We start from the raw sequence: 14,399 nt of genomic DNA, 5'->3' as shown, positions 1-14,399 counted from the left end.
TGCCCAACATTGAACTACTAGATCACCTTTTATTTGTTTGACAGTACACCAGAGGTTTATTTGGAAAAGGCCTCACTTTAAGGCTAGATGGGGGTGTTCCTAAATATCAGAATTAGCAAACAGACTCCTTTCTCTGGGTTTTTGTTTCCATGCAGGCGGGTGAGGATAGGGGTTTCTTGTGTGATATCTGGATAATATTGTCTTGCAGTTAGGATGTGCCTCCGAGGTGGGGATTGCTCTGTTGGGTGTATCAAAATCACACCTCTCCCTGCCGTGTCTCTGCTGGTACTGGCCTCTCCTTCATGCTCCGTGGGGGTGGTGAAGCTTGGCCCAGGTGAGCGGCCCAGACACTCCACACCACTGGAATCAAGCTAGCCGGGCTGATGAGAGGTGTTACCTCGAAACCGGGCCGGTCCTCGGATGCTTGTTTCCGTTCTGGGAAGGACATGGCTTTTGTAGTTCGGACTGGACTGTTCCCATGGGGCAACAGGGTCAGCGCTGATTTGCATATCGCCATTGTCTAACCCAGGGTGCTGTGGAGTGGAAAAACGATGGATTTGGGCCCAGATCTTTTGACTGGGGTGAATGTGTGACATTGATCCACATTCTGTCCATCATTGTTGTGTTTGCAGTTACCGCTCTAAGTGTACTGGGGATGCTCAGACGTGAGTCCCAGACACTCCACACCACTGGAATCAAGCTAGCCGGGCTGATGAGAGGTGTTACCTCGAAACCGGGCCGGTCCTCGGATGCTTGTTTCCGTTCTGGGAAGGACATGGCTTTTGTAGTTCGGACTGGACTGTTCCCATGGGGCAACAGGGTCAGCGCTGATTTGCATATCGCCATTGTCTAACCCAGGGTGGTGTGGAGTGGAAAAACGATGGATTTGGGCCCAGATCTTTTGACTGGGGTGAATGTGTGACATTGATCCACATTCTGTCCATCATTGTTGTGTTTGCAGGTGAGCGGTGGCAGCATCGAGTTGCGGGGCCTAGGCGGGTAGCTCACCGCATTGCCAGTGTGTCAGCCAGGAGAGATTGCCATGTGCTGCAGATCTTTTGACTGGGTGTGAGTGTTTGATTGGTTCAGATGCTCCGTCCATCACCACCCCCTTTTATACCGCTTTGGCCGCCATAAGTGTGGCAGGGTATGCTCAGACGTGAGTCCCTTGCTCACTTAGTGGAGAAGTGTGGCTCAGGGGTTAGAGGCGGCAGACCCGGAAACTGAGATCGGTCCTGGACCAGGGTTCAATTCCCCGCCCCGGCGGGTCTTGGGCTAAAAATTCCACGGACTCGATAATTCTCGCCCCGGTGCCTCCTCGATTCACGGGTTCACACTCTGCGACTCTGGGCAACAGCTTGCTTAATCTCCACAACGGCCCCTCGCGGCGGGATGCCTGACTTTCACCTTGTGGATACCCTGCTATCTCACAGGGGAATATCAGGAAGGGTTCCCTAAGCAAGCGCCGGGAAACCCACTGCTGGTAGCTGTGCGCTATATAAGCTCAACTACAACTACATTGCCACTGGATTCAAGCAAGCCGGGCTGAAGACGGCTCGAATGCCAGAAACCGGTCCTCGGAAGCTTGTTTCCGGTCCAGGGAAGAAATGGCTTGGCAGTTCGGGCTGGACTGTTCCCATGAGGCACAGGGTCAGACTGATTTACATATAGCCAAGTCTGAACTGGGGTGGCAGAGTGGGCTAAAGAACGGTGATGGATTAAACCCAGATCTTTTGATTGGGTGTGAGTGTTTGATTGGTTCAGATGCTCCGTCCATTACCACCCCCTTTTGTACCGCTTTTGGCCACCATAAGTGTGGCAGGGTATGCTCAGACGTGAGTCCCTTGCTCACTTTGCCACTGGATTCAAGCAAGCCGGGCTGAAAACAGCTGCAATGCCAGAAACCGGTCCTCGGAAGCTTGTTTCCGGTCCAGGGAAGGCATGGCTTGGCAGTTCGGGCTGGACTGTTCCCATGAGGCACAGGGTCAGACTGATTTACATATAGCCAAGTCTGAACTGGCGTGGCAGAGTGGGCTAAAGAACGGTGATGGATTAAACCCAGATCTTTTGATTGGGTGTGAGTGTTTGATTGGTTCAGATGCTCCGTCCATTACCACCCCCTTTTGTACCGCTTTTGGCCACCATAAGTGTGGCAGGGTATGCTCAGACGTGAGTCCCTTGCTCACTTTGCCACTGGATTCAAGCAAGCCGGGCTGAAAACAGCTGCAATGCCAGAAACCGGTCCTCGGAAGCTTGTTTCCGGTCCAGGGAAGGCATGGCTTGGCAGTTCGGGCTGGACTGTTCCCATGAGGCACAGGGTCAGACTGATTTACATATAGCCAAGTCTGAACTGGGGTGGCAGAGTGGGCTAAAGAACGGTGATGGATTAAACCCAGATCTTTTGATTGGGTGTGAGTGTTTGATTGGTTCAGATGCTCCGTCCATTACCACCCCCTTTTGTACCGCTTTTGGCCACCATAAGTGTGGCAGGGTATGCTCAGACGTGAGTCCCTTGCTCACTTTGCCACTGGATTCAAGCAAGCCGGGCTGAAGACTGCTGCAATGCCAGAAACCGGTCCTCGGAAGCTTGTTTCCGGTCCAGGGAAATCATGGCTTGGCAGTTCGGGCTGGACTGTTCCGTGTCTGACATCAGATCAAAAATTCTGTCCGCTACCACAACGGCCAGAGACCTCGACATCATCACTAAAAAGGAATTTGAATACCTCAACAATCCACACCCTAGGACACCCGTCCTCTACGTCCTCCCGAAAATACACAAGGACACCGCTAATCCACCAGGACGCCCCATCGTGTCAGGGTGTGGGTCTATATTGGAACCACTTGCAAAATACATAGATGCCATCATTAAGGAATTTGTGCCCTCCACCGACACCTATATACGGGATACAATGGACCTCATCACCACCATTGAAGATAAGACCGTTGACATGTCCACCCAACTGATGGCTAGTATGGACATAGAATCACTTTACACCAACATCCCCCACCGCGAAGGCCTTGAAGTCATCAAAAACCTGCTTCTTTCCAGACCTCAACCTACCAAGATCCCTACTGACTTCATTATGGACTTACTACGTATTGCACTCCAAAACAATTACTTCCTGTACAGAGACACTTATTACCTACAGATCAAGGGTGTCTCCATGGGCGCTTGTTTTGCCCCCAATTTCGCCATCCTGTTTGTCCACGACATGGAAAAATCACTCATCCTCAACCCAATCAACCCTTACCGACCACAGATTGATCTGTGGCGTCGGTATATAGACGATATTCTCCTCATCTGGAACGGATCCATGGACTCTCTCCAACCTTTTGTCGAGCGGCTTAACAACGCACAGGAACATCTCAAATTCATGAGCGAGTGCAAGACCAATGATCTAACTTTCCTTGACGTGACGATCCACGCAGAAGATGGTACCCTGGGCACATCACTTTATCGTAAGCCCACGGAACGCAACACTTTGTTACACTACTCTAGCTACCACCCGAGGGGCCTGCGCGACGGACTACCCTATGGGCAATTCTTGCGGATGCGCCGCATCTGCAAATGGCGCAAAGACTATTTCAGGGAGGCTGACATATTGGTCAACAAGCTTATACACAGGGGATACCCACGACGCCTAGTGACAAAAGCCAAGAAACGCGCTTGGTATAACCACCGCAAACATCTTTTGACCCCCAACAACAGGAAGACGCTGACCAGGATCCCATTCGTATCTACTTTCAGCCCCGACAGCAACAGGATCAGTAGAATAATCAAGAAGAATTGGCCTCTTCTACGCTCCCAGGAACAGTTTCACGAACCTCCCTTGTTCTCCTATCAACGTGGAAGTAACATCGTCAACCATCTAGTTCACGCAATCACCTGGCCTAGCCAACCCCTGGACAAACACACCATAACAGCCGCCTGGGGCCTGGAACCTGTCATCGGCCACTACAAGTGCCAATCAAGCAGTGTATGTGACCTTACCACCAACACGAAAGAGTTCATCTATAACGGCCACACCCACAAACTAATCCATCATTCCAACTGCAAGACTCAAAATGTGATCTATGCCATCCGCTGCCCCTGTGACCTCATCTGCATCGGCCAGACCACCCAAAGGATAAAGCAACGGATCATCCAGCATAAAAGCAGAATTAACTGCAAAATCCTGATTGCCCCATTGGTAACACACTTCCTGGATAAACAACACCTTGATACAGACTTGAGGTGGACGGTCATTGAAAAACCTTCACTGCCAATCAGAGGCAGGAACATGGCCTCCTTGTTGAACAGAGCAGAATGCAAATGGATATCCCGCGTTGACTCTTGTCAACCATGGGCTCAACACACTCTATGAAAGGAACAGCACCATCACCGTTTAGCACTATGAACTTGCCTAGCCTATGCTATTCCTGAAACGTACAGCACTGTTTTTTTGGCGAACCACTGCCCTGGTATTGCTTAGACTCCGCCACACTAACTGTAACCCCGGACCATCTGTGGGATAACCTACAAATAGACCCCCTGCCTTTAACCCATTCGTATCCACAGATATCCATTCCATGCTCCCACTATTCTGTTTGAGTCTGTTCTATCTGTAAATTACCAGCCTGGTTTTTGCACCCCATTACCAATGCAGAATTGTTTTAACCTTATTAGTTGTCAATATTGTATTGCTCACTCTGCTGATACAGTACTAGCCGGGTCGGCCCATTCACTCGGTTTGATTAGGACTTACCTGAATATCAACTGCCTGTCTAAATTTTAGCTAGCAATGTACTTAATGTTGTCAACAATTGTACTGTTCACCCTTTTGATACAGCACTCGCCGGGTTAGCCCACTCACTCGATTGTACATTAACTGTCTGGTCTAATAATTGTTGCTAGCAATGTACGGAATGTTGTCAACAATGCACTGTTCTCCCTGTTAATACAACACTCGCCGGGTTGGCCCACTCACTCGATTCTAACTGCCATGTTTAATCTTGGCTAGCCTTGCACCATATGTTGTGTGGACATAGGACTTGCACTAGTTGCTCGTATTCTCTGTTTGTTCCCTGCCGAGCTCAGTCTTTTAACTTCTCTCAACAAAGTTTTTCACAATCATTTCCGTTGCCCCAGCAACGCATCGACACGACGCGCCCAGCCCGCTCCTGGCCCTCCCACATCCTCCCTGCTACGCTACCCCGCCTCCCCTGCAACCCAATCAGAGCTGATATACAACGCGGAACCCCTTCCGGGTCCACGGCACTGCTCTCCTTCACTGCGAGCCTGCTGACCATACCGAGCTTTCAGTGCTCGGAGCCGCTTTGATTCATTCAGGTACGTGCTCGCACCTAATCTCTTACGCTCGTTTGTTCATCTGTGTAGGCGGGCATCTGCTAACCTTGATGTCCGTTTCCTCCCCACAGGCGCTCTCCTGTCCAACCAGCCCCCGCCCTTGTTTCACTCGTTCCAGGTAATTCATTGAACATGTGTTCTTTCTGCAATTTCTTCACCCCCGGGGCATGACTTCGATTGTCTACCTTTTCCTTCAGAACCTGCATCTACTACCCCCACTTATGGACCCACGAGACCCACGGCTTGCCCCTAAGTATGTGGTGCTTTCTTGTTTACACACCGACCCGCCCCTGTTAACCTCCTCCTAATCACCTCTCGCTTTCCTTATAGCACGGATGGGACTCGCTGCAATCCGGGCCACCTCCTTGACTACCCAGCAGCCGCCCTATCGACTCCAGGTAATTCTCTCCCCCTAGTCACGGGGACACCCCAGCACCCATCCCCCCCTGCAACTCCCTTCCCACGGCTCACTTGCACTTACCTGCAGGCACGCCCTGATACCCTCTTTCCTGTATTGACCACAGGCCCACACTCTCTATCCTCCGTTTCAGTCCCCTACTTTCACGCTCGACCCATGATGCGCACACCTATCGGCGTAGTGACAGATCCCGCTGACACCCATCATGTGGACTCCTGTCCCCCCTGGTTCACACCTCCCTCCCCCACGTATGGCACCTTCTTAAGGCAACCTTATCTCCAGCATGGATGATTCCCTCCCCAGCCTCCTAGTCCAACCACCGCCCCAGCCTCCCCCCACACCACCCCCCTCTTCTCCCCTTTTGCCCTCCCTGACCTGATTCTTTCTCCCCGCAGCACTTCCCGAACCCGACATCCCTGTCCTGAAGACGATCCCGACTCACGGGGATCGAAACGCCGTCGACATCACAGCTCAACTCTATGGCGCATCTAAGGTTCTTGGCTCCTGAAAAATTTTGTAATCATGACTAAAGTGACTAAAACTAAGTCTTGTTGAGCCAACACTGTATATTTCTTTGTCACATTGCGCCGTTCACGCTGTTCACGATCAGCACTTGCATCCTCACCTTGCACCAATTGTATACATCACTACTCACCAAGTGCCCTCTGGTTGTCACATGATTTCCTCTGTACAGTGCTGCCTAACTGTATTCTCATGTGAAACGCCCTTTTTTGAACTGGTGAATTACAAGTTCTGAGACCATATGAGCCTCCTTGTTTCTTTCTTATGTAATGCTGGATGCATACGTCCCTGAACTGTCTTAAATTGATACCTGTTGGGAATTGTTTCTTATACACTGATTCTCCCAGGTCACAGCTGACCGGTAAAAGGTCAGGCTATGTAGGTTGTTACAGCTGGTGATTATAGTATTGCCAATCTTCTACTAAGGAGTGCCCCTTGCTGTCTGCCAATCAAAGCAAGCTGGCCTCTTTGCATAAGTGCTACAGTGTTTATGGCAACCTTAGCTTGTGGCGCTGTCCAAGTGGTCCTCTGTTGGCATTTTTCTTGACTAGGAATGTTTGTAATAGCGGTCAAAAGTGGGAGCAGGACTCGGGAGTGTTTGCTGCACAGGGGGTCCCGTGGCAGTGCGTTCCGACCAGCAGTTCCAATTCTCAGTGAGAGCAGGAACACACACATGCAGGGCTTACTCCCTCCTGAAGCTGACACCACATGGGGTCGAGGTGCAGGGGAGCGAAGAGCAGGATTACGGCAGCGGAATGCAACGAGTTACACTCCCACCATCTGGATGCACATCCACATTCACCCAGATGCAGTCTCAACCACGGAGCATGACAGGAGCTGTACGTGGTGGCCGTTTAGTTGATTCTTTGAACCTTTTCATGTTGTTTTTCTCCTACATTTTCATGAACAGTCGCAATATCTAACAATTTGTCCACCAGCATATAACCAGTATTGGATTTTGTGCATACTAGAACCCAGATTAAAGTGGATTAATTTATCAAAAGGTTTGTATTCTGTTGTGGTTGCTATTTTATTGCTTTGTGGTATTTGCAACATCTTATTTGAACATAGTGTAATGAATCACCCTTGCACATGAACTTCCCTTTTGCAGTGGGCAAATGATTGAATGCAACCTTCAGCAAAACTATCACCTGTATTTGCTCAATTGCCATTTCGCCATTGATGAAATTCACTCTTTTATCCATCAAGAGTTCTGCAGGGACATGTATATGAGTCTTGGTGACTGTTATGTTATGAAAAATTATACCGCGCACAGCTACTCAAGTGCCCCGGCTCTAGAGACGAATGGCAACAACTTATAAACCTAAACAGACTGTGTGAAAAGCCAGGTTTTAATGTCTTTTTAAAAGCAGGAAAGTCCCAAATTCGGCGCAGGTCCCTCAGGAGCTTGTTACAGTTGAACGGCCCCAGGTAAGAAAAGGATCTGCCGCCAGTTCTAAGCCGGCAGATACGAGGGACGTTTGCCAAATGTGCTGAAGATGAGCCCACTATGCGAGCAGAGATGTTGTCATAAATCTCTCTCCAAGGTAGCCCGCTCCTGAACCATGCAAGGCCTAATGCATTAAGGCCATGGACTTAAATTGTATCCTCTTTTTCACCACTGGGAGACAGTGCAGGGACATAAACTGAGCGGTCATGTGAGACCTCTGGTTGGGGGGGGGGGGGTGTATGGAGAGTGAGGGGGTGGAGAGTTTCAGTAGGAGCCTGGCTGCCGAATTCTGTACCACCTGAAGATGTTAAAAAAAAATAAAAAAAAAACTTTTAAAGCGCAACGTATACCCAGAGTTTTCTTGGCGCTAGTCAGAGTGCAGAGCAAGTGCATAAGGAGAAGCTACTGATTAAAAAGCCAGGTTTTTAGGCATTTCCTGAAGTGTAGAAGGGAGGGGGCTGATCTGATGTGCAAAGGGAGGAGATTTCATTGTTTGGATGCTTCTACCATGAAGCTGCTTCCTCAACATTTATATTTTTTATATCTGAAAGAGACACGTTAGTGATAGATTCCTTACCTTAGGATATTCCCCTGGCGTCCGTCTGGATCCGGAAAGTACCCCTGCGTGCCAGTAGGTGGCGTTGTGCGGCTCCCCGTCCGTCACTGGTGTCGTAAGCGCCGGGATGACGTCAAGGAGACTACTTGGGCACCACCCATGCACGCTGACGTCCGTTCTTTCTTTTTCCACGCCGAAACGTAGAACCGGATTGAGCACGTACCTCGGTCATTTTTTGACCACTTTTTTTTTTAGACTTTTGTCTCCTTCTCTTGTCTACTGGTGCAAGTAGGGATGCCTGGCTTTAAGTCTTGTGGGTCGTGCTGCCGAAATATGTCGGTGGTGGACCCCCACGATGTCTGCTCCTACTGCCTGGAGACCGACCTGGACTCCCGGGACTGCCGTGCCATGGCCCCGAAGGCCTTGCGGGAGTGGCGCCGGAAGTTGCTGGAGGTCCGGCACTCCTTTCACCGCCTCTCCGGGTCTAGGGGCCGTGCGCGGGACTGGAGCCGCCGCTCCTCGGGCTTTAAGTCTTCACCGTCCTATTCCGGTAAGCGACGCTTTAAGAAAAAGTCAAAGAAGCGTGTTCCCTCTCGAGGGGGACAGGGGCTCCACCCCTGCGGCTCCTCTGGAGCCTGGGATTCCCGCAGCCTACCCACTATACCAGGGTCCGTTGGCAACTCTCTTGCATTTGTTCGGCTTTCTTGCTGCCATGGACCGCCTGTTTAGGCCTCGGGCTCCCACCGATGTGCCTGCGGGCCCAGCCGTCCCGTGATCAGATCCGGTTGGCCCGGTGGCACCGCCTCTGGCGCCAGCCCCGGAGCCACTGGATCCAGCGCCCTCGGCTCCGGCCCCACAAGGTGCAGCGCTGCTGGCTCAGACCCCGGCGCTGCCCATGGCCCCGGCCCCAGCGCCGTCCCTGGCTCCGCCACAGGCGCCACACTGGGTGCCATTTATCCCGCCCCTGCCCCGGTTCTCGGACCATTTAGTTCCGACCTTGGATGCGCATTGATTCAGCTCCGGTTCGGCCGCGGCCGGCTCCCTCTACTCGGGAGCAGGATGAGGATTGGGACAGCTCCGAGGACCCCCTTGCGTGGCAGTGTAACTCTGAACAGGATTGGGTGGATGACCTTCAAGATGCGTGTGAATGTGATGTGTCTTCTGACCCGGGGTTTGCCTCCCCTCAGCCTACTAGGGAGGAAGGCGCTTCCTACACTATGGTGCTGCGTCGGGCTGGGAGGCTCTCCATCTCGCCCTCCCTACGGAGGCCCTTAAGATCAACCTCCTTACGGAGGTACTCCAGACGTCGTCTACGTCATGGGAACTGCTGCTCCCTTTCAATGAGGCCCTTACTGAAGTCCTCTTGGGCACTTGGTTGTGGCCGGCCTCGGGGGCACCGGTGGATAAGAACGTCGCTAGGCGTCATCGCCCGGTGCCTGGTGATCCTGCCTTCTTGACCACTCACCCCACGCCTGACAGCCTGGTCATTCAGGCCTTGACGTCAGAGTGCCTTTCCCACGGCTCCGCCTGATAAGGACTCTAAGAAGCTGGACCAATATGGCAAGAGGTTGTTCTCCTCTGCCAGCTTGGGGTTGCGGTCACTTAATACTGCCTGCTTATTGGGCCATTACTCCCACGCAGTGTGGGATTCGGTAGCAGAGGTCCTGCCTCAGTGTTCTGAGGGGGTCCAGGTTGTACTTTCCCAAGCAATAGCGGAGGGCAAGGATGCGGGGAAGCTTGCCATCAGGTGTGGTCTGGACACAGCTGATTCCTTGGGCAGGGCGATTTCCACGACTGTGGCATTGCGGCGCCATGCCTGGTTACGGTCTACCGGGTTCTCGCTTGATGTCCAGAGCTCGCTCATGGACATGCCCTTTGATGGCTCCCGCCTCTTTGGCGACAAGGCTGACAATGCCCTGGAGCGTTTTAAAGACTCGCGGGCCATGGCCAAGTCTTTGGGTTTTCCCACGAAGAGCCCTGCCACGCCTGGGTTTCGTTCCTTTCGTGGCCAGGATAAAGGTGCCCAGGCACGATCCTCCACGAAGCCTGTGCAGAACCAGCCTCAACGTGGTCGCGGACGTGACTTCCGCAGGGGCGGGTCTGGTAACCAGCGGGTGGGTCAGTCCACCTGCAACCCCGCTGCTTCCACCTCTAAGCCTTCCTAATCCGAGCTTCAGGGAGCACCCCACGCCGGTAGGGGGCACGGTCCGTCACCAGCTCCACCACTAGCGTGAAATCACATCGGACAAGTGGGTGCTGTAGATAATCTGCCAAGGTTACTCGCTTCCCTTTCTGTCCTCCCCTCCAGTAATGCCACCGTGGTACCACCGCATATCGGGGGATCATTTGGCTCTTCTCTGTCAGGAAGTCTCGGCCCTCTTGGCCAAAGGAGCCATCGAGTACATTCCCGATCAGGAAGTAGGGAGTGATTGTTATTCCCACTACTTTCTGGTCCCCAAGAAGGACAAAGGGGGCCTGCGCCCCATCTTGGACCTCCGGGACGTCAACCGCTTCCTCCGGAAGGAGAAGCTCAAGATGTTCATGTCCTGACTGCCCTGGACCCTGGAGACTGGATGGTAGCGTTGGACTTGCAGGACGCATATTTTCATATCCCTGTCCTGCCGGCCCACCTGCGTTACCTGCGGTTCGCGGTAGGCCACGAGCACTTTAAGTTTACCGTGCTCCCCTTCAGCCTTACCAGCGCACCTCGGGTGTTTACGAAAGTGATGGCGGTGGTCACAGCTCATCTTCGCAGGTCTTCGGTATCTGTCTTCCACTACCTTGTTGACTGCCTATTCATTCATTGATCCAAAAATAGGGTATTATTTATTTATTTACCACATAATGGCGCCCGAACAGGGACTTGCCCTTTCCCCACGCGTCGGTGAAGCCACGCCGACCCCCTGACCCTCTGCAGTCGTGACGGAACCATACCGTGCACCTGGCAGATATTTCTGCTTCAAGTATCCCTCAGGCCCACGGAGGAGACGGAGGAGGCGGTCCAGCATCCGAACGAGACGGTGGAGGAACGCGGCGAGTCCCGACCAGAGCCCAAGCCGAGAGTCCAAGGTCCGAGGTATCCGGAGGTCCACCCGTAACTGAAGTCCGAAGTCCGAAGTTCGTCGTCGTCGTCCAGTCCCGTCCGAGGCCTTCCGTTCCGTGCTGCCCGGTGAGTACCATTGCTGGGGTAGTGTCTAGACAGGGTCAGTCTAAATTGACTCTGGTCCGTGGGTTGGTGGTACCCAAGCCCACAAACGAAGTGTTCACCTAGGTGGATACGGGTCTTGATGTGTTCCTTTATGGGACCGGTATGTTCCGTACTGTTACAGCAGTGCATCCAGTAACTCTAGTCTGTTCCGTTCTCGAGAATTCTGTTCTGTTTCTGTTTTCAGTATTTTCAGGTAGTATTCTGTTCGAACTGTTATTTATAATGTTGTTTAATGTATTTCCAATGTCGTGGTATGCCTGAATTGTTTTCCCAATTGTTATTGTTTTTCGTGTATTGTATTGTGTTCCGATTCAAGTTTAGAATGCCGCTCTTTTCCAAGTTACGTCAGTTAAAAACTAGAAAGGGTCTGCTGGAAGCAGCAGTTCCTGTTCCGCCTAGGGACAGTCCAGGTCACTTTATGTATCAGAAACATGGCATAAGCGCCATATTGTATCTAGATTTATGGGTAGAGTATACCAAACAGTTAGAAGAAAAGTATAGATGGCCCGTATCGGGTACATGGGATGCCGAATGTATCATGCGAGTAGAAGAAGTATTATGGAAAAAGAAAGCCAGACAGTCACAGAAAGATGCCATCGAGTTATGGCGTAAGGAAGCGCATAGAAGAACGGAAAAGGAAGTCAGAAAGTCAGAGTTAAGTAGAGAATCCCAAGAACGAGCCCAAGAAAGAGAATTGATCGAGATAGGTGAACAAGTCAAAACCGAACAGTCAGACAGACAGAGGCATGCCCTTATTAAGGGTATGTATCCTCTCCTTGCCGAAGGCTTGCCAAAAGCGACCCCAGAGGCATCCAGTAATTTCCCGCCACCATTGGTTCCGACCAAGCTACGTCACAAACCGACCGCAGCTGATATTTTTATTTCGTCCTATTTGGACGACACAGTTCCAGAATATGCAAATCCTGTTCACGCTCCGCTAGTCCCTGTAAATCAGGCACTTCCCGTTCCTCCAGACACCGGAGTACCTGTTACGGTACCCCCGGGTCAGCCTGCCATACAAGTTCAGCCCACGTTACAATTACCGACCCTGCAAGCACGAAGAATGTCAGTCGACGATTCTAGTCTAGGGGCCGGAGGAGGAGGTCCTCCTCAAACCCCGCCGCCACACAAGCGTTTATCAGCACTCGAATTACATGCTCAAGCATCACAGCGTACTCCTAAAAGTAATAAGTCTGTTACAGAAATCAGGCAAGCCCTTGCCGAATGTGTTTATGACGCAGTCCCAGGCGAGTATAAGATGGTTTTATATTCCGTACGCGTAAGAAGGGTGACCGAGTATCTAGTCACCTTACCGAATATGAAAGAAGATCTAGACAGAATATATCGTTTCATCCGTACAGGGGATGATCCAGAAAGTATTGGCGAGATTATGTCTCAAAGGAAAGCCGAGATTCAGCTCATGATATTAAAGTTCCTGATCAATTGTTTAATAAGAGAACAAGATTACCCGTCTAAAGATCCCGCCGAAATGAGAATCCTGACAAGGTGGAGTGATAATATAGCCGAGGGTAAGCACAAGACCATTAGTGCCATGGAAAGTATGTACAAGAAAATTCGTAAAGAAATAATAAGGTTACACGAACAGCGTAAAGCAGCACAAGTAAGCGAGAAAGAAAGTATCTCTGATCCTGAAGAGGAAGACGAGAATCCCGCCAGAATAGCGTATGTAGGGAAATCCAGATTTCCAGATCGCCATTTACGTCCAGAACCCAAGTCTATTTTTCATCATCCAGCACCAGAACGAGAGCCTTGTTCTCTAGAACAAGTATTTCAAACTACCGATCACATTCTGAAATCACGAGTCGGTTATAGCGAGTTAAGCACCATGCATGAACAAGAACTAGCCCGATCAGCAGTCCGATGGATTACTGATTCTACCACTTTTCCAGACGAAATAGTGGCACAAGTGTTTCTGAAACTGCCCCCAGCCGAGCAACGACTGGTGGGTATGTATATGATCCAGCACCTCATTACTCTGTATGAGGGTCAACACTCTGATCCAGGCCCATTACACGATATCCTGAACGAGTTACTCCAGTATAGATGGAGAGGTCTAGGTACCGATTTAATTAGTGTTATTCTAGAACAGCGCCACAAGTATAGAACGTTCCTGAACCCGCATTTTGTTCATGTCTCACCCCCAGAACGTAAACCATTCTACATAGACAGACAGAATCCGCTACGAGAAGTCCACCCAGTCCAAGGGACGGGTGGCGAAATGCAACGAGTGTTTGTATACACTCCGATTTCAAAGATGGAACTCCTCGAAATGAAAAAGCTAATTCCCTGTCATGACAAAGATCCAGCAGGGTTCCATAGAGAATTAAAAGACATGCTCCGTATGGGAGAATACACGTACCCAGATATCATTAAAATGTTAAAGGTTCTGCTACCCGCAGGGGTGTATGAAAAGTTAAAGGAAAAAGAATGGGAGGTGGGAGAGAAAAAGATCGATTGGACAGCTCTAGAAGCTGAAGACAAGGCACGAGTACCAGGTACCGGTCTTGGAGATAAATGTAAAGAATTACCAGAATTATTGATTCAAGTTTTACCCAGATTATTGACAACTAGAAAAGAAGACTGGGATGCCATCTCAGCCTGTAAACAGAAACAAGATGAAGACATTAGTGATTTTTATTCTAGATTTGAGAAATGTTTCAGTATTAATAGTGGTCTCAAGACAAGTAGTGAGTCATACCCTCATCTTTTCGTTACCAAATTAGTCGAGAATTCAAGTCCACAAATTAAAAACCGAGTTTTGAAAGTCGAAAGCACCTGGCAAGCAAATACTCCGTCCCAGATGCTCCAGATGCTCCAGTATCACCAGAATAGAATCAGAGAAGAGCAAGAACACGAAAGAAAACGTATGAAAAACAC

At 50.7% G+C, this 14,399-nt stretch overlaps 1 protein-coding gene across 1 annotated transcript in view; it reads left to right on the top strand.

Moving 5' to 3' along the window:
- Nucleotides 1–14,399, top strand: part of CDR2 (cerebellar degeneration related protein 2) — a 133,646-nt gene that overhangs the window by 103,281 nt on the left and 15,966 nt on the right. The window lies entirely within an intron of this gene.

The sequence above is a fragment of the Lissotriton helveticus genome, chromosome 10 (genome assembly GCF_964261635.1).
Source record: "Lissotriton helveticus chromosome 10, aLisHel1.1, whole genome shotgun sequence".
NCBI classification, from domain to species: domain Eukaryota; kingdom Metazoa; phylum Chordata; class Amphibia; order Caudata; family Salamandridae; genus Lissotriton; species Lissotriton helveticus.
Note: the sequence above shows the minus strand (reverse complement) of the source record. Positions and strands in the feature narration are given on the sequence as shown.